Source organism: Electrophorus electricus, chromosome 6 (assembly GCF_041902795.1).
Source record: "Electrophorus electricus isolate QZ-2024a chromosome 6, ASM4190279v1, whole genome shotgun sequence".
NCBI classification, from domain to species: Eukaryota; Metazoa; Chordata; class Actinopteri; order Gymnotiformes; family Gymnotidae; genus Electrophorus; species Electrophorus electricus.
Window position 1 is genome coordinate 19946720 of NC_137502.1, and position 24938 is coordinate 19971657.

Below are 24938 nucleotides of genomic sequence, written 5' to 3' on the forward strand. Positions count from 1 at the left end.
GTTCTCCCCTGTATAAACTCTTTTCACTTCAAATGTGTGTTTTCTTAACATATTGTAAGTTATTCACTTTTGTTCAAAACAATAAGTATTGCTCTGAAACGGTGTATAAGCCGCTTACATTGCGTGGAAACACTGTTTCGTTGTGCTTAGACTTGTAAAACAAGAGTTGCAACTACATTAAATGTTCATATAACCATGTTCTCCCCTGTATAAACTCTTTTCACTTCAAATGTGTGTTTTCTTAACCTATTGTAAGTTATTCACTTTGGTTTAAAACAATAAGTATTGCTCTGAAACGGTGTATAAGCCGATTACAATAAATGGAAACGCTGTTTCGTTATGCTTAGACTTGTAAAACAAGAGTTGCAACTACTTTAAATGTTCATATTTCAAACAACTTGTTCTCCCCTGTATAAACACTTTTCACTTCAAATATGTGTTTTCTTAACATATTGTAAGTTATTCACTTTGGTTTAAAACAATAAGTATTGCTCTGAAACGGTGTATAAGCCGCTTACATTGCGTGGAAACACTGTTTCGTTGTGCTTAGACTTGTAAAACAAGAGTTGCAACTACTTTAAATGGTCATATTTCAAACAACTTGTTCTCCCCTGTATAAACTCTTTTCACTTCAAATGTGTGTTTTCTTAACATATTGTAAGTTATTCACTTTGGTTTAAAACAATAACTACTGCTTTGAAACGGTGTATAATCTGATTACATTGCATGGAAACACTGTTTCGTTGTGCTTAGACTTGTAAAACCAGAGATGCAACTACCTTAAATGTTCAAATAACCAACATGTTCTCCCCTGTATAAACTCTTTTCACTTCAAATGTGTGTTTTCTTAACATATTGTAAGTTATTCACTTTGGTTTAAAACAATAACTACTGCTTTGAAACGGTGTATAAGCGGATTACATTGCATGAAAACACTGTTTCATTGTGCTTAGACTTGTAAAACAAGAGTTGCAACTACTTTAAATGTTCATATTTCAAACAACTTGTTCTCCCCGGTATAAACACTTTTCACTTCAAATATGTGTTTTCTTAACATATTGTAAGTTATACACTTTGGTAAAAACAATAAGTATTGCTCTGAAACGGTCTATAAGCCGATTACATTGCATAGAATCACTGTTTCGTTGTGCTTAGACTTGTAAACCCAGAGATGCAACTACTTTAAATGTTCATATTACAAACATGTTCTCCCCTGTATAAACTCTTTTCACTTCAAATGTGTGTTTTCTTAACATATTGTAAGTTATTCACTTTGGTTAAAAACAATAACTACTGCTTTGAAACGGTGTATAAGCCGATTACATTGCATGGAAACACTGTTTCGTTGTGCTTAGACTTGTAAAACAAGAGTTGCAACTACTTTAAATGTTCATATAACCAACATGTTCTCCCCTGTATAAACTCTTTTCACTTCAAATGTGTGTTTTCTTAACATATTGTAAGTTATTCACTTTGGTTTAAAACAATAACTACTGCTTTGAAACGGTGTATAAGCCGATTACATTGCATGGAAACACTGTTTCGTTGTGCTTAGACTTGTAAAACAAGAGTTGCAACTACTTTAAATGTTCATATAACCAACATGTTCTCCCCTGTATAAACTCTTTTCACTTCAAATGTGTGTTTTCTTAACATATTATAAGTTATTCACTTTGGTTTAAAACAATAACTACTGCTTTGAAACGGTGTATAAGCCGATTACATTGCATGGAAACACTGTTTCGTTGTGCTTAGACTTGTAAAACCAGAGATGCAATTACTTTAAATGTTCATATAACCAACATTTTCTCCCCTGTATAAACTCTTTTCACTTCAAATATGTGTTTTCTTAACATATTGTAAGTTATTCACTTTTGTTCAAAACAATAAGTATTGCTCTGAAACGGTGTATAAGCCGCTTACATTGCGTGGAAACACTGTTTCGTTGTGCTTAGACTTGTAAAACAAGAGTTGCAACTACATTAAATGTTCATATAACCATGTTCTCCCCTGTATAAACTCTTTTCACTTCAAATGTGTGTTTTCTTAACATATTGTAAGTTATTCACTTTAGTTTAAAACAATAAGTATTGCTCTGAAACGGTGTATAAGCCGCTTACATTGCGTGGAAACACTGTTTCGTTGTGCTTAGACTTGTAAAACAAGAGTTGCAACTACTTTAAATGTTCATATAACCAACATGTTCTCCCCTGTATAAACTCTTTTCACTTCAAATGTGTGTTTTCTTAACATATTGTAAGTTATTCACTTTTGTTCAAAACAATAAGTATTGCTCTGAAACGGTGTATAAGCCGCTTACATTGCGTGGAAACACTGTTTCGTTGTGCTTAGACTTGTAAAACAAGAGTTGCAACTACATTAAATGTTCATATAACCATGTTCTCCCCTGTATAAACTCTTTTCACTTCAAATGTGTGTTTTCTTAACCTATTGTAAGTTATTCACTTTGGTTTAAAACAATAAGTATTGCTCTGAAACGGTGTATAAGCCGATTACAATAAATGGAAACGCTGTTTCGTTATGCTTAGACTTGTAAAACAAGAGTTGCAACTACTTTAAATGTTCATATTTCAAACAACTTGTTCTCCCCTGTATAAACACTTTTCACTTCAAATATGTGTTTTCTTAACATATTGTAAGTTATTCACTTTGGTTTAAAACAATAAGTATTGCTCTGAAACGGTGTATAAGCCGCTTACATTGCGTGGAAACACTGTTTCGTTGTGCTTAGACTTGTAAAACAAGAGTTGCAACTACTTTAAATGGTCATATTTCAAACAACTTGTTCTCCCCTGTATAAACTCTTTTCACTTCAAATGTGTGTTTTCTTAACATATTGTAAGTTATTCACTTTGGTTTAAAACAATAACTACTGCTTTGAAACGGTGTATAATCTGATTACATTGCATGGAAACACTGTTTCGTTGTGCTTAGACTTGTAAAACCAGAGATGCAACTACCTTAAATGTTCAAATAACCAACATGTTCTCCCCTGTATAAACTCTTTTCACTTCAAATGTGTGTTTTCTTAACATATTGTAAGTTATTCACTTTGGTTTAAAACAATAACTACTGCTTTGAAACGGTGTATAAGCGGATTACATTGCATGAAAACACTGTTTCATTGTGCTTAGACTTGTAAAACAAGAGTTGCAACTACTTTAAATGTTCATATTTCAAACAACTTGTTCTCCCCGGTATAAACACTTTTCACTTCAAATATGTGTTTTCTTAACATATTGTAAGTTATTCACTTTCGTTTAAAACAATAACTACTGCTTTGAAACGGTGTATAATCTGATTACATTGCATGGAAACACTGTTTCGTTGTGCTTAGACTTGTATAACCAGAGATGCAACTACTTTAAATGTTCAAATAACCAACATGTTCTCCCCTGTATAAACTCTTTTCACTTCAAATGTGTGTTTTCTTAACATATTGTAAGTTATTCACTTTGGTTTAAAACAATAACTACTGCTTTGAAACGGTGTATAAGCGGATTACATTGGATGAAAACTGTTTCATTGTGCTTAGACTTGTAAAACAAGAGTTGCAACTACTTTAAATGGTCATATTTCAAACAACTTGTTCTCCCCTGTATAAACTCTTTTCACTTCAAATGTGTGTTTTCTTAACATATTGTAAGTTATTCACTTTGGTTTAAAACAATAAGTATTGCTCTGAAACGGTGTATAAGCCGATTACAATAAATGGAAACGCTGTTTCGTTATGCTTAGACTTGTAAAACAAGAGTTGCAACTACTTTAAATGGTCATATTTCAAACAACTTGTTCTCCCCTGTATAAACTCTTTTCACTTCAAATGTGTGTTTTCTTAACATATTGTAAGTTATTCACTTTGGTTTAAAACAATAACTACTGCTTTGAAACGGTGTATAATCTGATTACATTGCATGGAAACACTGTTTCGTTGTGCTTAGACTTGTAAAACCAGAGATGCAACTACCTTAAATGTTCAAATAACCAACATGTTCTCCCCTGTATAAACTCTTTTCACTTTAAATGTGTGTTTTCTTAACATATTGTAAGTTATTCACTTTGGTTTAAAACAATAAGTATTGCTCTGAAACGGTGTATAAGCCGCTTACATTGCGTGGAAACACTGTTTCGTTGTGCTTAGACTTGTAAAACAAGAGTTGCAACTACTTTAAATGTTCATATAACCAACATGTTCTCCCCTGTATAAACTCTTTTCACTTCAAATGTGTGTTTTCTTAACATATTGTAAGTTATTCACTTTTGTTCAAAACAATAAGTATTGCTCTGAAACGGTGTATAAGCCGCTTACATTGCGTGGAAACACTGTTTCGTTGTGCTTAGACTTGTAAAACAAGAGTTGCAACTACATTAAATGTTCATATAACCATGTTCTCCCCTGTATAAACTCTTTTCACTTCAAATGTGTGTTTTCTTAACCTATTGTAAGTTATTCACTTTGGTTTAAAACAATAAGTATTGCTCTGAAACGGTGTATAAGCCGATTACAATAAATGGAAACGCTGTTTCGTTATGCTTAGACTTGTAAAACAAGAGTTGCAACTACTTTAAATGTTCATATTTCAAACAACTTGTTCTCCCCTGTATAAACACTTTTCACTTCAAATATGTGTTTTCTTAACATATTGTAAGTTATTCACTTTGGTTTAAAACAATAAGTATTGCTCTGAAACGGTGTATAAGCCGCTTACATTGCGTGGAAACACTGTTTCGTTGTGCTTAGACTTGTAAAACAAGAGTTGCAACTACTTTAAATGGTCATATTTCAAACAACTTGTTCTCCCCTGTATAAACTCTTTTCACTTCAAATGTGTGTTTTCTTAACATATTGTAAGTTATTCACTTTGGTTTAAAACAATAACTACTGCTTTGAAACGGTGTATAATCTGATTACATTGCATGGAAACACTGTTTCGTTGTGCTTAGACTTGTATAACCAGAGATGCAACTACTTTAAATGTTCAAATAACCAACATGTTCTCCCCTGTATAAACTCTTTTCACTTCAAATGTGTGTTTTCTTAACATATTGTAAGTTATTCACTTTGGTTTAAAACAATAACTACTGCTTTGAAACGGTGTATAAGCGGATTACATTGGATGAAAACTGTTTCATTGTGCTTAGACTTGTAAAACAAGAGTTGCAACTACTTTAAATGGTCATATTTCAAACAACTTGTTCTCCCCTGTATAAACTCTTTTCACTTCAAATGTGTGTTTTCTTAACATATTGTAAGTTATTCACTTTGGTTTAAAACAATAAGTATTGCTCTGAAACGGTGTATAAGCCGATTACAATAAATGGAAACGCTGTTTCGTTATGCTTAGACTTGTAAAACAAGAGTTGCAACTACTTTAAATGGTCATATTTCAAACAACTTGTTCTCCCCTGTATAAACTCTTTTCACTTCAAATGTGTGTTTTCTTAACATATTGTAAGTTATTCACTTTGGTTTAAAACAATAACTACTGCTTTGAAACGGTGTATAATCTGATTACATTGCATGGAAACACTGTTTCGTTGTGCTTAGACTTGTAAAACCAGAGATGCAACTACCTTAAATGTTCAAATAACCAACATGTTCTCCCCTGTATAAACTCTTTTCACTTCAAATGTGTGTTTTCTTAACATATTGTAAGTTATTCACTTTGGTTTAAAACAATAAGTATTGCTCTGAAACGGTGTATAAGCCGCTTACATTGCGTGGAAACACTGTTTCGTTGTGCTTAGACTTGTAAAACAAGAGTTGCAACTACTTTAAATGTTCATATAACCAACATGTTCTCCCCTGTATAAACTCTTTTCACTTCAAATGTGTGTTTTCTTAACATATTGTAAGTTATTCACTTTTGTTCAAAACAATAAGTATTGCTCTGAAACGGTGTATAAGCCGCTTACATTGCGTGGAAACACTGTTTCGTTGTGCTTAGACTTGTAAAACAAGAGTTGCAACTACATTAAATGTTCATATAACCATGTTCTCCCCTGTATAAACTCTTTTCACTTCAAATGTGTGTTTTCTTAACCTATTGTAAGTTATTCACTTTGGTTTAAAACAATAAGTATTGCTCTGAAACGGTGTATAAGCCGATTACAATAAATGGAAACGCTGTTTCGTTATGCTTAGACTTGTAAAACAAGAGTTGCAACTACTTTAAATGTTCATATTTCAAACAACTTGTTCTCCCCTGTATAAACACTTTTCACTTCAAATATGTGTTTTCTTAACATATTGTAAGTTATTCACTTTGGTTTAAAACAATAAGTATTGCTCTGAAACGGTGTATAAGCCGCTTACATTGCGTGGAAACACTGTTTCGTTGTGCTTAGACTTGTAAAACAAGAGTTGCAACTACTTTAAATGGTCATATTTCAAACAACTTGTTCTCCCCTGTATAAACTCTTTTCACTTCAAATGTGTGTTTTCTTAACATATTGTAAGTTATTCACTTTGGTTTAAAACAATAACTACTGCTTTGAAACGGTGTATAATCTGATTACATTGCATGGAAACACTGTTTCGTTGTGCTTAGACTTGTAAAACCAGAGATGCAACTACCTTAAATGTTCAAATAACCAACATGTTCTCCCCTGTATAAACTCTTTTCACTTCAAATGTGTGTTTTCTTAACATATTGTAAGTTATTCACTTTGGTTTAAAACAATAACTACTGCTTTGAAACGGTGTATAAGCGGATTACATTGCATGAAAACACTGTTTCATTGTGCTTAGACTTGTAAAACAAGAGTTGCAACTACTTTAAATGTTCATATTTCAAACAACTTGTTCTCCCCGGTATAAACACTTTTCACTTCAAATATGTGTTTTCTTAACATATTGTAAGTTATTCACTTTCGTTTAAAACAATAACTACTGCTTTGAAACGGTGTATAATCTGATTACATTGCATGGAAACACTGTTTCGTTGTGCTTAGACTTGTATAACCAGAGATGCAACTACTTTAAATGTTCAAATAACCAACATGTTCTCCCCTGTATAAACTCTTTTCACTTCAAATGTGTGTTTTCTTAAGATATTGTAAGTTATTCACTTTGGTTTAAAACAATAACTACTGCTTTGAAACGGTGTATAAGCGGATTACATTGGATGAAAACACTGTTTCATTGTGCTTAGACTTGTAAAACAAGAGTTGCAACTACTTTAAATGGTCATATTTCAAACAACTTGTTCTCCCCTGTATAAACTCTTTTCACTTCAAATGTGTGTTTTCTTAACATATTGTAAGTTATTCACTTTGGTTTAAAACAATAACTACTGCTTTGAAACGGTGTATAAGCGGATTACATTGCATGAAAACACTGTTTCATTGTGCTTAGACTTGTAAAACAAGAGTTGCAACTACTTTAAATGTTCATATTTCAAACAACTTGTTCTCCCCGGTATAAACACTTTTCACTTCAAATATGTGTTTTCTTAACATATTGTAAGTTATTCACTTTCGTTTAAAACAATAACTACTGCTTTGAAACGGTGTATAATCTGATTACATTGCATGGAAACACTGTTTCGTTGTGCTTAGACTTGTATAACCAGAGATGCAACTACTTTAAATGTTCAAATAACCAACATGTTCTCCCCTGTATAAACTCTTTTCACTTCAAATGTGTGTTTTCTTAACATATTGTAAGTTATTCACTTTGGTTTAAAACAATAAGTATTGCTCTGAAACGGTGTATAAGCCGATTACAATAAATGGAAACGCTGTTTCGTTATGCTTAGACTTGTAAAACAAGAGTTGCAACTACTTTAAATGGTCATATTTCAAACAACTTGTTCTCCCCTGTATAAACTCTTTTCACTTCAAATGTGTGTTTTCTTAACATATTGTAAGTTATTCACTTTGGTTTAAAACAATAACTACTGCTTTGAAACGGTGTATAATCTGATTACATTGCATGGAAACACTGTTTCGTTGTGCTTAGACTTGTAAAACCAGAGATGCAACTACCTTAAATGTTCAAATAACCAACATGTTCTCCCCTGTATAAACTCTTTTCACTTCAAATGTGTGTTTTCTTAACATATTGTAAGTTATTCACTTTGGTTTAAAACAATAAGTATTGCTCTGAAACGGTGTATAAGCCGCTTACATTGCGTGGAAACACTGTTTCGTTGTGCTTAGACTTGTAAAACAAGAGTTGCAACTACTTTAAATGTTCATATAACCAACATGTTCTCCCCTGTATAAACTCTTTTCACTTCAAATGTGTGTTTTCTTAACATATTGTAAGTTATTCACTTTTGTTCAAAACAATAAGTATTGCTCTGAAACGGTGTATAAGCCGCTTACATTGCGTGGAAACACTGTTTCGTTGTGCTTAGACTTGTAAAACAAGAGTTGCAACTACATTAAATGTTCATATAACCATGTTCTCCCCTGTATAAACTCTTTTCACTTCAAATGTGTGTTTTCTTAACCTATTGTAAGTTATTCACTTTGGTTTAAAACAATAAGTATTGCTCTGAAACGGTGTATAAGCCGATTACAATAAATGGAAACGCTGTTTCGTTATGCTTAGACTTGTAAAACAAGAGTTGCAACTACTTTAAATGTTCATATTTCAAACAACTTGTTCTCCCCTGTATAAACACTTTTCACTTCAAATATGTGTTTTCTTAACATATTGTAAGTTATTCACTTTGGTTTAAAACAATAAGTATTGCTCTGAAACGGTGTATAAGCCGCTTACATTGCGTGGAAACACTGTTTCGTTGTGCTTAGACTTGTAAAACAAGAGTTGCAACTACTTTAAATGGTCATATTTCAAACAACTTGTTCTCCCCTGTATAAACTCTTTTCACTTCAAATGTGTGTTTTCTTAACATATTGTAAGTTATTCACTTTGGTTTAAAACAATAACTACTGCTTTGAAACGGTGTATAATCTGATTACATTGCATGGAAACACTGTTTCGTTGTGCTTAGACTTGTATAACCAGAGATGCAACTACTTTAAATGTTCAAATAACCAACATGTTCTCCCCTGTATAAACTCTTTTCACTTCAAATGTGTGTTTTCTTAACATATTGTAAGTTATTCACTTTGGTTTAAAACAATAACTACTGCTTTGAAACGGTGTATAAGCGGATTACATTGGATGAAAACTGTTTCATTGTGCTTAGACTTGTAAAACAAGAGTTGCAACTACTTTAAATGGTCATATTTCAAACAACTTGTTCTCCCCTGTATAAACTCTTTTCACTTCAAATGTGTGTTTTCTTAACATATTGTAAGTTATTCACTTTGGTTTAAAACAATAAGTATTGCTCTGAAACGGTGTATAAGCCGATTACAATAAATGGAAACGCTGTTTCGTTATGCTTAGACTTGTAAAACAAGAGTTGCAACTACTTTAAATGGTCATATTTCAAACAACTTGTTCTCCCCTGTATAAACTCTTTTCACTTCAAATGTGTGTTTTCTTAACATATTGTAAGTTATTCACTTTGGTTTAAAACAATAACTACTGCTTTGAAACGGTGTATAATCTGATTACATTGCATGGAAACACTGTTTCGTTGTGCTTAGACTTGTAAAACCAGAGATGCAACTACCTTAAATGTTCAAATAACCAACATGTTCTCCCCTGTATAAACTCTTTTCACTTCAAATGTGTGTTTTCTTAACATATTGTAAGTTATTCACTTTGGTTTAAAACAATAAGTATTGCTCTGAAACGGTGTATAAGCCGCTTACATTGCGTGGAAACACTGTTTCGTTGTGCTTAGACTTGTAAAACAAGAGTTGCAACTACTTTAAATGTTCATATAACCAACATGTTCTCCCCTGTATAAACTCTTTTCACTTCAAATGTGTGTTTTCTTAACATATTGTAAGTTATTCACTTTTGTTCAAAACAATAAGTATTGCTCTGAAACGGTGTATAAGCCGCTTACATTGCGTGGAAACACTGTTTCGTTGTGCTTAGACTTGTAAAACAAGAGTTGCAACTACATTAAATGTTCATATAACCATGTTCTCCCCTGTATAAACTCTTTTCACTTCAAATGTGTGTTTTCTTAACCTATTGTAAGTTATTCACTTTGGTTTAAAACAATAAGTATTGCTCTGAAACGGTGTATAAGCCGATTACAATAAATGGAAACGCTGTTTCGTTATGCTTAGACTTGTAAAACAAGAGTTGCAACTACTTTAAATGTTCACATTTCAAACAACTTGTTCTCCCCTGTATAAACACTTTTCACTTCAAATATGTGTTTTCTTAACATATTGTAAGTTATTCACTTTGGTTTAAAACAATAAGTATTGCTCTGAAACGGTGTATAAGCCGCTTACATTGCGTGGAAACACTGTTTCGTTGTGCTTAGACTTGTAAAACAAGAGTTGCAACTACTTTAAATGGTCATATTTCAAACAACTTGTTCTCCCCTGTATAAACTCTTTTCACTTCAAATGTGTGTTTTCTTAACATATTGTAAGTTATTCACTTTGGTTTAAAACAATAACTACTGCTTTGAAACGGTGTATAATCTGATTACATTGCATGGAAACACTGTTTCGTTGTGCTTAGACTTGTAAAACCAGAGATGCAACTACCTTAAATGTTCAAATAACCAACATGTTCTCCCCTGTATAAACTCTTTTCACTTCAAATGTGTGTTTTCTTAACATATTGTAAGTTATTCACTTTGGTTTAAAACAATAACTACTGCTTTGAAACGGTGTATAAGCGGATTACATTGCATGAAAACACTGTTTCATTGTGCTTAGACTTGTAAAACAAGAGTTGCAACTACTTTAAATGTTCATATTTCAAACAACTTGTTCTCCCCGGTATAAACTCTTTTCACTTCAAATGTGTGTTTTCTTAACATATTGTAAGTTATTCACTTTGGTTTAAAACAATAAGTATTGCTCTGAAACGGTGTATAAGCCGATTACAATACTTGGAAACGTTGTTTCATTGTGCTTAGACTTGTAAAACAAGAGTTGCAACTACTTTAAATGTTCATATAACCAACATGTTCTCCCCTGTATAAACTCTTTTCACTTCAAATGTGTGTTTTCTTAACATATTGTAAGTTATTCACTTTGGTTTAAAACAATAACTACTGCTTTGAAACGGTGTATAAGCCGATTACATTGCATGGAAACACTGTTTCGTTGTGCTTAGACTTGTAAAACAAGAGTTGCAACTACTTTAAATGTTCATATAACCAACATGTTCTCCCCTGTATAAACTCTTTTCACTTCAAATGTGTGTTTTCTTAACATATTATGTTATTCACTTTGGTTTAAAACAATAACTACTGCTTTGAAACGGTGTATAAGCCGATTACATTGCATGGAAACACTGTTTCGTTGTGCTTAGACTTGTAAAACCAGAGATGCAATTACTTTAAATGTTCATATAACCAACATTTTCTCCCCTGTATAAACTCTTTTCACTTCAAATATGTGTTTTCTTAACATATTGTAAGTTATACACTTTGGTAAAAACAATAAGTATTGCTCTGAAACGGTCTATAAGCCGATTACATTGCATAGAATCACTGTTTCGTTGTGCTTAGACTTGTAAACCCAGAGATGCAACTACTTTAAATGTTCATATTACAAACATGTTCTCCCCTGTATAAACTCTTTTCACTTCAAATGTGTGTTTTCTTAACATATTGTAAGTTATTCACTTTGGTTAAAAACAATAACTACTGCTTTGAAACGGTGTATAAGCCGATTACATTGCATGGAAACACTGTTTCGTTGTGCTTAGACTTGTAAAACAAGAGTTGCAACTACTTTAAATGTTCATATAACCAACATGTTCTCCCCTGTATAAACTCTTTTCACTTCAAATGTGTGTTTTCTTAACATATTGTAAGTTATTCACTTTGGTTTAAAACAATAACTACTGCTTTGAAACGGTGTATAAGCCGATTACATTGCATGGAAACACTGTTTCGTTGTGCTTAGACTTGTAAAACAAGAGTTGCAACTACTTTAAATGTTCATATAACCAACATGTTCTCCCCTGTATAAACTCTTTTCACTTCAAATGTGTGTTTTCTTAACATATTATAAGTTATTCACTTTGGTTTAAAACAATAACTACTGCTTTGAAACGGTGTATAAGCCGATTACATTGCATGGAAACACTGTTTCGTTGTGCTTAGACTTGTAAAACCAGAGATGCAATTACTTTAAATGTTCATATAACCAACATTTTCTCCCCTGTATAAACTCTTTTCACTTCAAATATGTGTTTTCTTAACATATTGTAAGTTATTCACTTTTGTTCAAAACAATAAGTATTGCTCTGAAACGGTGTATAAGCCGCTTACATTGCGTGGAAACACTGTTTCGTTGTGCTTAGACTTGTAAAACAAGAGTTGCAACTACATTAAATGTTCATATAACCATGTTCTCCCCTGTATAAACTCTTTTCACTTCAAATGTGTGTTTTCTTAACATATTGTAAGTTATTCACTTTGGTTTAAAACAATAAGTATTGCTCTGAAACGGTGTATAAGCCGCTTACATTGCGTGGAAACACTGTTTCGTTGTGCTTAGACTTGTAAAACAAGAGTTGCAACTACTTTAAATGTTCATATAACCAACATGTTCTCCCCTGTATAAACTCTTTTCACTTCAAATGTGTGTTTTCTTAACATATTGTAAGTTATTCACTTTTGTTCAAAACAATAAGTATTGCTCTGAAACGGTGTATAAGCCGCTTACATTGCGTGGAAACACTGTTTCGTTGTGCTTAGACTTGTAAAACAAGAGTTGCAACTACATTAAATGTTCATATAACCATGTTCTCCCCTGTATAAACTCTTTTCACTTCAAATGTGTGTTTTCTTAACCTATTGTAAGTTATTCACTTTGGTTTAAAACAATAAGTATTGCTCTGAAACGGTGTATAAGCCGATTACAATAAATGGAAACGCTGTTTCGTTATGCTTAGACTTGTAAAACAAGAGTTGCAACTACTTTAAATGTTCATATTTCAAACAACTTGTTCTCCCCTGTATAAACACTTTTCACTTCAAATATGTGTTTTCTTAACATATTGTAAGTTATTCACTTTGGTTTAAAACAATAAGTATTGCTCTGAAACGGTGTATAAGCCGCTTACATTGCGTGGAAACACTGTTTCGTTGTGCTTAGACTTGTAAAACAAGAGTTGCAACTACTTTAAATGGTCATATTTCAAACAACTTGTTCTCCCCTGTATAAACTCTTTTCACTTCAAATGTGTGTTTTCTTAACATATTGTAAGTTATTCACTTTGGTTTAAAACAATAACTACTGCTTTGAAACGGTGTATAATCTGATTACATTGCATGGAAACACTGTTTCGTTGTGCTTAGACTTGTAAAACCAGAGATGCAACTACCTTAAATGTTCAAATAACCAACATGTTCTCCCCTGTATAAACTCTTTTCACTTCAAATGTGTGTTTTCTTAACATATTGTAAGTTATTCACTTTGGTTTAAAACAATAACTACTGCTTTGAAACGGTGTATAAGCGGATTACATTGCATGAAAACACTGTTTCATTGTGCTTAGACTTGTAAAACAAGAGTTGCAACTACTTTAAATGTTCATATTTCAAACAACTTGTTCTCCCCGGTATAAACTCTTTTCACTTCAAATGTGTGTTTTCTTAACATATTGTAAGTTATTCACTTTGGTTTAAAACAATAAGTATTGCTCTGAAACGGTGTATAAGCCGATTACAATACTTGGAAACGTTGTTTCATTGTGCTTAGACTTGTAAAACAAGAGTTGCAACTACTTTAAATGTTCATATAACCAACATGTTCTCCCCTGTATAAACTCTTTTCACTTCAAATGTGTGTTTTCTTAACATATTGTAAGTTATTCACTTTGGTTTAAAACAATAACTACTGCTTTGAAACGGTGTATAATCTGATTACATTGCATGGAAACACTGTTTCGTTGTGCTTAGACTTGTATAACCAGAGATGCAACTACTTTAAATGTTCAAATAACCAACATGTTCTCCCCTGTATAAACTCTTTTCACTTCAAATGTGTGTTTTCTTAACATATTGTAAGTTATTCACTTTGGTTTAAAACAATAACTACTGCTTTGAAACGGTGTATAAGCGGATTACATTGGATGAAAACTGTTTCATTGTGCTTAGACTTGTAAAACAAGAGTTGCAACTACTTTAAATGGTCATATTTCAAACAACTTGTTCTCCCCTGTATAAACTCTTTTCACTTCAAATGTGTGTTTTCTTAACATATTGTAAGTTATTCACTTTGGTTTAAAACAATAAGTATTGCTCTGAAACGGTGTATAAGCCGATTACAATAAATGGAAACGCTGTTTCGTTATGCTTAGACTTGTAAAACAAGAGTTGCAACTACTTTAAATGGTCATATTTCAAACAACTTGTTCTCCCCTGTATAAACTCTTTTCACTTCAAATGTGTGTTTTCTTAACATATTGTAAGTTATTCACTTTGGTTTAAAAGAATAACTACTGCTTTGAAACGGTGTATAATCTGATTACATTGCATGGAAACACTGTTTCGTTGTGCTTAGACTTGTAAAACCAGAGATGCAACTACCTTAAATGTTCAAATAACCAACATGTTCTCCCCTGTATAAACTCTTTTCACTTCAAATGTGTGTTTTCTTAACATATTGTAAGTTATTCACTTTGGTTTAAAACAATAAATATTGCTCTGAAATGGTGTATAAGCCGCTTACATTGCGTGGAAACACTGTTTCGTTGTGCTTAGACTTGTAAAACAAGAGTTGCAACTACTTTAAATGTTCATATAACCAACATGTTCTCCCCTGTATAAACTCTTTTCACTTCAAATGTGTGTTTTCTTAACATATTGTAAGTTATTCACTTTTGTTCAAAACAATAAGTATTGCTCTGAAACGGTGTATAAGCCGCTTACATTGCGTGGAAACACTGTTTCGTTGTGCTTAGACTTGTAAAACAAGAGTTGCAGCTACTTTAAATGTTCATATTTCAAACAACTTTTTCTCCCCTGTATAAACACTTTTCATTTCAAATATGTGTTTTCTTAACATATTGTAAGTTATTCACTTTGGTATAAAACAATAAGTATTGCTCTGAAACGGTGTATAAGCCGCTTACATTGCGTGGAAACACTGTTTCGTTGTGCTTAGACTTGTAAAACAAGAGTTGCAACTACATTAAATGTTCATATAACAATGTTCTCCCCTGTATAAACTCTTTTCACTTCAAATGTGTGTTTTCTTAACATATTGTAAGTTATTCACTTTGGTTTAAAACAATAACTACTGCGTTGAAACGGTCTATAAGCCGATTACAATACATGGAAACGCTCTTTAGTTATGCTTAGACTTGTAAAACAAGAGTTGCAACTACTTTAAATGGTCATATTTCAAACAACTTGTTCTCCCCTGTATAAACTCTTTTCACTTCAAATGTGTTTTCTTAACATATTGTAAGTTATTCACTTTGGTTTAATACAATAAGTATTGCTCTGAAACGGTGTATAAGCCGCTTACATTGCGTGGAAACACTGTTTCGTTGTGCTTAGACTTGTAAAACAAGAGTTGCAACTACTTTAAATGTTCATATAACCAACATGTTCTCCCCTGTATAAACTCTTTTCACTTCAAATGTGTGTTTTCTTAACATATTGTAAGTTATTCACTTTTGTTCAAAACAATAAGTATTGCTCTGAAACGGTGTATAAGCCGCTTACATTGCGTGGAAACACTGTTTCGTTGTGCTTAGACTTGTAAAACAAGAGTTGCAACTACATTAAATGTTCATATAACCATGTTCTCCCCTGTATAAACTCTTTTCACTTCAAATGTGTGTTTTCTTAACCTATTGTAAGTTATTCACTTTGGTTTAAAACAATAAGTATTGCTCTGAAACGGTGTATAAGCCGATTACAATAAATGGAAACGCTGTTTCGTTATGCTTAGACTTGTAAAACAAGAGTTGCAACTACTTTAAATGTTCATATTTCAAACAACTTGTTCTCCCCTGTATAAACACTTTTCACTTCAAATATGTGTTTTCTTAACATATTGTAAGTTATTCACTTTGGTTTAAAACAATAAGTATTGCTCTGAAACGGTGTATAAGCCGCTTACATTGCGTGGAAACACTGTTTCGTTGTGCTTAGACTTGTAAAACAAGAGTTGCAACTACTTTAAATGGTCATATTTCAAACAACTTGTTCTCCCCTGTATAAACTCTTTTCACTTCAAATGTGTGTTTTCTTAACATATTGTAAGTTATTCACTTTGGTTTAAAACAATAACTACTGCTTTGAAACGGTGTATAATCTGATTACATTGCATGGAAACACTGTTTCGTTGTGCTTAGACTTGTAAAACCAGAGATGCAACTACCTTAAATGTTCAAATAACCAACATGTTCTCCCCTGTATAAACTCTTTTCACTTCAAATGTGTGTTTTCTTAACATATTGTAAGTTATTCACTTTGGTTTAAAACAATAACTACTGCTTTGAAACGGTGTATAAGCGGATTACATTGCATGAAAACACTGTTTCATTGTGCTTAGACTTGTAAAACAAGAGTTGCAACTACTTTAAATGTTCATATTTCAAACAACTTGTTCTCCCCGGTATAAACTCTTTTCACTTCAAATGTGTGTTTTCTTAACATATTGTAAGTTATTCACTTTGGTTTAAAACAATAAGTATTGCTCTGAAACGGTGTATAAGCCGATTACAATACTTGGAAACGTTGTTTCATTGTGCTTAGACTTGTAAAACAAGAGTTGCAACTACTTTAAATGTTCATATAACCAACATGTTCTCCCCTGTATAAACTCTTTTCACTTCAAATGTGTGTTTTCTTAACATATTGTAAGTTATTCACTTTGGTTTAAAACAATAACTACTGCTTTGAAACGGTGTATAAGCCGATTACATTGCATGGAAACACTGTTTCGTTGTGCTTAGACTTGTAAAACAAGAGTTGCAACTACTTTAAATGTTCATATAACCAACATGTTCTCCCCTGTATAAACTCTTTTCACTTCAAATGTGTGTTTTCTTAACATATTATGTTATTCACTTTGGTTTAAAACAATAACTACTGCTTTGAAAAGTGTATAAGCCGATTACATTGCATGGAAACACTGTTTCGTTGTGCTTAGACTTGTAAAACCAGAGATGCAATTACTTTAAATGTTCATATAACCAACATTTTCTCCCCTGTATAAACTCTTTTCACTTCAAATATGTGTTTTCTTAACATATTGTAAGTTATACACTTTGGTAAAAACAATAAGTATTGCTCTGAAACGGTCTATAAGCCGATTACATTGCATAGAATCACTGTTTCGTTGTGCTTAGACTTGTAAACCCAGAGATGCAACTACTTTAAATGTTCATATTACAAACATGTTCTCCCCTGTATAAACTCTTTTCACTTCAAATGTGTGTTTTCTTAACATATTGTAAGTTATTCACTTTGGTTAAAAACAATAACTACTGCTTTGAAACGGTGTATAAGCCGATTACATTGCATGGAAACACTGTTTCGTTGTGCTTAGACTTGTAAAACAAGAGTTGCAACTACTTTAAATGTTCATATAACCAACATGTTCTCCCCTGTATAAACTCTTTTCACTTCAAATGTGTGTTTTCTTAACATATTGTAAGTTATTCACTTTGGTTTAAAACAATAACTACTGCTTTGAAACGGTGTATAAGCCGATTACATTGCATGGAAACACTGTTTCGTTGTGCTTAGACTTGTAAAACAAGAGTTGCAACTACTTTAAATGTTCATATAACCAACATGTTCTCCCCTGTATAAACTCTTTTCACTTCAAATGTGTGTTTTCTTAACATATTATAAGTTATTCACTTTGGTTTAAAACAATAACTACTGCTTTGAAACGGTCTATAAGCCGATTACAATACATGGAAACGCTCTTTAGTTATGCTTAGACTTGTAAAACAAGAGTTGCAACTACTTTAAATGGTCATATTTCAAACAACTTGTTCTCCCCTGTATAAACTCTTTTCACTTCAAATGTGTTTTCTTAACATATTGTAAGTTATTCACTTTGGTTTAATACAATAAGTATTGCTCTGAAACGGTGTATAAGCCGCTTACATTGCGTGGAAACACTGTTTCGTTGTGCTTAGACTTGTAAAACAAGAGTTGCAACTACTTTAAATGTTCATATAACCAACATGTTCTCCCCTGTATAAACTCTTTTCACTTCAAATGTGTGTTTTCTTAACATATTGTAAGTTATTCACTTTTGTTCAAAACAATAAGTATTGCTCTGAAACGGTGTATAAGCCGCTTACATTGCGTGGAAACACTGTTTCGTTGTGCTTAGACTTGTAAAACAAGAGTTGCAACTACATTAAATGTTCATATAACCATGTTCTCCCCTGTATAAACTCTTTTCACTTCAAATGTGTGTTTTCTTAACCTATTGTAAGTTATTCACTTTGGTTTAAAACAATAAGTATTGCTCTGAAACGGTGTATAAGCCGATTACAATAAATGGAAACGCTGTTTCGTTATGCTTAGACTTGTAAAACAAGAGTTGCAACTACTTTAAATGTTCATATTTCAAACAACTTGTTCTCCCCTGTATAAACACTTTTCACTTCAAATATGTGTTTTCTTAACATATTGTAAGTTATTCACTTTGGTTTAAAACAATAAGTATTGCTCTGAAACGGTGTATAAGCCGCTTACATTGCGTGGAAACACTGTTTCGTTGTGCTTAGACTTGTAAAACAAGAGTTGCAACTACTTTAAATGGTCATATTTCAAACAACTTGTTCTCCCCTGTATAAACTCTTTTCACTTCAAATGTGTGTTTTCTTAACATATTGTAAGTTATTCACTTTGGTTTAAAACAATAACTACTGCTTTGAAACGGTGTATAATCTGATTACATTGCATGGAAACACTGTTTCGTTGTGCTTAGACTTGTAAAACCAGAGATGCAACTACCTTAAATGTTCAAATAACCAACATGTTCTCCCCTGTATAAACTCTTTTCACTTCAAATGTGTGTTTTCTTAACATATTGTAAGTTATTCACTTTGGTTTAAAACAATAACTACTGCTTTGAAACGGTGTATAAGCGGATTACATTGCATGAAAACACTGTTTCATTGTGCTTAGACTTGTAAAACAAGAGTTGCAACTACTTTAAATGTTCATATTTCAAACAACTTGTTCTCCCCGGTATAAACTCTTTTCACTTCAAATGTGTGTTTTCTTAACATATTGTAAGTTATTCACTTTGGTTTAAAACAATAAGTATTGCTCTGAAACGGTGTATAAGCCGATTACAATACTTGGAAACGTTGTTTCATTGTGCTTAGACTTGTAAAACAAGAGTTGCAACTACTTTAAATGTTCATATAACCAACATGTTCTCCCCTGTATAAACTCTTTTCACTTCAAATGTGTGTTTTCTTAACATATTGTAAGTTATTCACTTTGGTTTAAAACAATAACTACTGCTTTGAAACGGTGTATAAGCCGATTACATTGCATGGAAACACTGTTTCGTTGTGCTTAGACTTGTAAAACAAGAGTTGCAACTACTTTAAATGTTCATATAACCAACATGTTCTCCCCTGTATAAACTCTTTTCACTTCAAATGTGTGTTTTCTTAACATATTATGTTATTCACTTTGGTTTAAAACAATAACTACTGCTTTGAAACGGTGTATAAGCCGATTACATTGCATGGAAACACTGTTTCGTTGTGCTTAGACTTGTAAAACCAGAGATGCAATTACTTTAAATGTTCATATAACCAACATTTTCTCCCCTGTATAAACTCTTTTCACTTCAAATATGTGTTTTCTTAACATATTGTAAGTTATACACTTTGGTAAAAACAATAAGTATTGCTCTGAAACGGTCTATAAGCCGATTACATTGCATAGAATCACTGTTTCGTTGTGCTTAGACTTGTAAACCCAGAGATGCAACTACTTTAAATGTTCATATTACAAACATGTTCTCCCCTGTATAAACTCTTTTCACTTCAAATGTGTGTTTTCTTAACATATTGTAAGTTATTCACTTTGGTTAAAAACAATAACTACTGCTTTGAAACGGTGTATAAGCCGATTACATTGCATGGAAACACTGTTTCGTTGTGCTTAGACTTGTAAAACAAGAGTTGCAACTACTTTAAATGTTCATATAACCAACATGTTCTCCCCTGTATAAACTCTTTTCACTTCAAATGTGTGTTTTCTTAACATATTGTAAGTTATTCACTTTGGTTTAAAACAATAACTACTGCTTTGAAACGGTGTATAAGCCGATTACATTGCATGGAAACACTGTTTCGTTGTGCTTAGACTTGTAAAACAAGAGTTGCAACTACTTTAAATGTTCATATAACCAACATGTTCTCCCCTGTATAAACTCTTTTCACTTCAAATGTGTGTTTTCTTAACATATTATAAGTTATTCACTTTGGTTTAAAACAATAACTACTGCTTTGAAACGGTGTATAAGCCGATTACATTGCATGGAAACACTGTTTCGTTGTGCTTAGACTTGTAAAACCAGAGATGCAATTACTTTAAATGTTCACATAACCAACATTTTCTCCCCTGTATAAACTCTTTTCACTTCAAATATGTGTTTTCTTAACATATTGTAAGTTATTCACTTTTGTTCAAAACAATAAGTATTGCTCTGAAACGGTGTATAAGCCGCTTACATTGCGTGGAAACACTGTTTCGTTGTGCTTAGACTTGTAAAACAAGAGTTGCAACTACATTAAATGTTCATATAACCATGTTCTCCCCTGTATAAACTCTTTTCACTTCAAATGTGTGTTTTCTTAACATATTGTAAGTTATTCACTTTGGTTTAAAACAATAAGTATTGCTCTGAAACGGTGTATAAGCCGCTTACATTGCGTGGAAACACTGTTTCGTTGTGCTTAGACTTGTAAAACAAGAGTTGCAACTACTTTAAATGTTCATATAACCAACATGTTCTCCCCTGTATAAACTCTTTTCACTTCAAATGTGTGTTTTCTTAACATATTGTAAGTTATTCACTTTTGTTCAAAACAATAAGTATTGCTCTGAAACGGTGTATAAGCCGCTTACATTGCGTGGAAACACTGTTTCGTTGTGCTTAGACTTGTAAAACAAGAGTTGCAACTACATTAAATGTTCATATAACCATGTTCTCCCCTGTATAAACTCTTTTCACTTCAAATGTGTGTTTTCTTAACCTATTGTAAGTTATTCACTTTGGTTTAAAACAATAAGTATTGCTCTGAAACGGTGTATAAGCCGATTACAATAAATGGAAACGCTGTTTCGTTATGCTTAGACTTGTAAAACAAGAGTTGCAACTACTTTAAATGTTCATATTTCAAACAACTTGTTCTCCCCTGTATAAACACTTTTCACTTCAAATATGTGTTTTCTTAACATATTGTAAGTTATTCACTTTGGTTTAAAACAATAAGTATTGCTCTGAAACGGTGTATAAGCCGCTTACATTGCGTGGAAACACTGTTTCGTTGTGCTTAGACTTGTAAAACAAGAGTTGCAACTACTTTAAATGGTCATATTTCAAACAACTTGTTCTCCCCTGTATAAACTCTTTTCACTTCAAATGTGTGTTTTCTTAACATATTGTAAGTTATTCACTTTGGTTTAAAACAATAACTACTGCTTTGAAACGGTGTATAATCTGATTACATTGCATGGAAACACTGTTTCGTTGTGCTTAGACTTGTAAAACCAGAGATGCAACTACCTTAAATGTTCAAATAACCAACATGTTCTCCCCTGTATAAACTCTTTTCACTTCAAATGTGTGTTTTCTTAACATATTGTAAGTTATTCACTTTGGTTTAAAACAATAACTACTGCTTTGAAACGGTGTATAAGCGGATTACATTGCATGAAAACACTGTTTCATTGTGCTTAGACTTGTAAAACAAGAGTTGCAACTACTTTAAATGTTCATATTTCAAACAACTTGTTCTCCCCGGTATAAACACTTTTCACTTCAAATATGTGTTTTCTTAACATATTGTAAGTTATACACTTTGGTAAAAACAATAAGTATTGCTCTGAAACGGTCTATAAGCCGATTACATTGCATAGAATCACTGTTTCGTTGTGCTTAGACTTGTAAACCCAGAGATGCAACTACTTTAAATGTTCATATTACAAACATGTTCTCCCCTGTATAAACTCTTTTCACTTCAAATGTGTGTTTTCTTAACATATTGTAAGTTATTCACTTTGGTTAAAAACAATAACTACTGCTTTGAAACGGTGTATAAGCCGATTACATTGCATGGAAACACTGTTTCGTTGTGCTTAGACTTGTAAAACAAGAGTTGCAACTACTTTAAATGTTCATATAACCAACATGTTCTCCCCTGTATAAACTCTTTTCACTTCAAATGTGTGTTTTCTTAACATATTGTAAGTTATTCACTTTGGTTTAAAACAATAACTACTGCTTTGAAACGGTGTATAAGCCGATTACATTGCATGGAAACACTGTTTCGTTGTGCTTAGACTTGTAAAACAAGAGTTGCAACTACTTTAAATGTTCATATAACCAACATGTTCTCCCCTGTATAAACTCTTTTCACTTCAAATGTGTGTTTTCTTAACATATTATAAGTTATTCACTTTGGTTTAAAACAATAACTACTGCTTTGAAACGGTGTATAAGCCGATTACATTGCATGGAAACACTGTTTCGTTGTGCTTAGACTTGTAAAACCAGAGATGCAATTACTTTAAATGTTCATATAACCAACATTTTCTCCCCTGTATAAACTCTTTTCACTTCAAATATGTGTTTTCTTAACATATTGTAAGTTATTCACTTTTGTTCAAAACAATAAGTATTGCTCTGAAACGGTGTATAAGCCGCTTACATTGCGTGGAAACACTGTTTCGTTGTGCTTAGACTTGTAAAACAAGAGTTGCAACTACATTAAATGTTCATATAACCATGTTCTCCCCTGTATAAACTCTTTTCACTTCAAATGTGTGTTTTCTTAACATATTGTAAGTTATTCACTTTGGTTTAAAACAATAAGTATTGCTCTGAAACGGTGTATAAGCCGCTTACATTGCGTGGAAACACTGTTTCGTTGTGCTTAGACTTGTAAAACAAGAGTTGCAACTACTTTAAATGTTCATATAACCAACATGTTCTCCCCTGTATAAACTCTTTTCACTTCAAATGTGTGTTTTCTTAACATATTGTAAGTTATTCACTTTTGTTCAAAACAATAAGTATTGCTCTGAAACGGTGTATAAGCCGCTTACATTGCGTGGAAACACTGTTTCGTTGTGCTTAGACTTGTAAAACAAGAGTTGCAACTACATTAAATGTTCATATAACCATGTTCTCCCCTGTATAAACTCTTTTCACTTCAAATGTGTGTTTTCTTAACCTATTGTAAGTTATTCACTTTGGTTTAAAACAATAAGTATTGCTCTGAAACGGTGTATAAGCCGATTACAATAAATGGAAACGCTGTTTCGTTATGCTTAGACTTGTAAAACAAGAGTTGCAACTACTTTAAATGTTCATATTTCAAACAACTTGTTCTCCCCTGTATAAACACTTTTCACTTCAAATATGTGTTTTCTTAACATATTGTAAGTTATTCACTTTGGTTTAAAACAATAAGTATTGCTCTGAAACGGTGTATAAGCCGCTTACATTGCGTGGAAACACTGTTTCGTTGTGCTTAGACTTGTAAAACAAGAGTTGCAACTACTTTAAATGGTCATATTTCAAACAACTTGTTCTCCCCTGTATAAACTCTTTTCACTTCAAATGTGTGTTTTCTTAACATATTGTAAGTTATTCACTTTGGTTTAAAACAATAACTACTGCTTTGAAACGGTGTATAATCTGATTACATTGCATGGAAACACTGTTTCGTTGTGCTTAGACTTGTAAAACCAGAGATGCAACTACCTTAAATGTTCAAATAACCAACATGTTCTCCCCTGTATAAACTCTTTTCACTTCAAATGTGTGTTTTCTTAACATATTGTAAGTTATTCACTTTGGTTTAAAACAATAAGTATTGCTCTGAAACGGTGTATAAGCCGCTTACATTGCGTGGAAACACTGTTTCGTTGTGCTTAGACTTGTAAAACAAGAGTTGCAACTACTTTAAATGTTCATATAACCAACATGTTCTCCCCTGTATAAACTCTTTTCACTTCAAATGTGTGTTTTCTTAACATATTGTAAGTTATTCACTTTTGTTCAAAACAATAAGTATTGCTCTGAAACGGTGTATAAGCCGCTTACATTGCGTGGAAACACTGTTTCGTTGTGCTTAGACTTGTAAAACAAGAGTTGCAACTACATTAAATGTTCATATAACCATGTTCTCCCCTGTATAAACTCTTTTCACTTCAAATGTGTGTTTTCTTAACCTATTGTAAGTTATTCACTTTGGTTTAAAACAATAAGTATTGCTCTGAAACGGTGTATAAGCCGATTACAATAAATGGAAACGCTGTTTCGTTATGCTTAGACTTGTAAAACAAGAGTTGCAACTACTTTAAATGTTCATATTTCAAACAACTTGTTCTCCCCTGTATAAACACTTTTCACTTCAAATATGTGTTTTCTTAACATATTGTAAGTTATTCACTTTGGTTTAAAACAATAAGTATTGCTCTGAAACGGTGTATAAGCCGCTTACATTGCGTGGAAACACTGTTTCGTTGTGCTTAGACTTGTAAAACAAGAGTTGCAACTACTTTAAATGGTCATATTTCAAACAACTTGTTCTCCCCTGTATAAACTCTTTTCACTTCAAATGTGTGTTTTCTTAACATATTGTAAGTTATTCACTTTGGTTT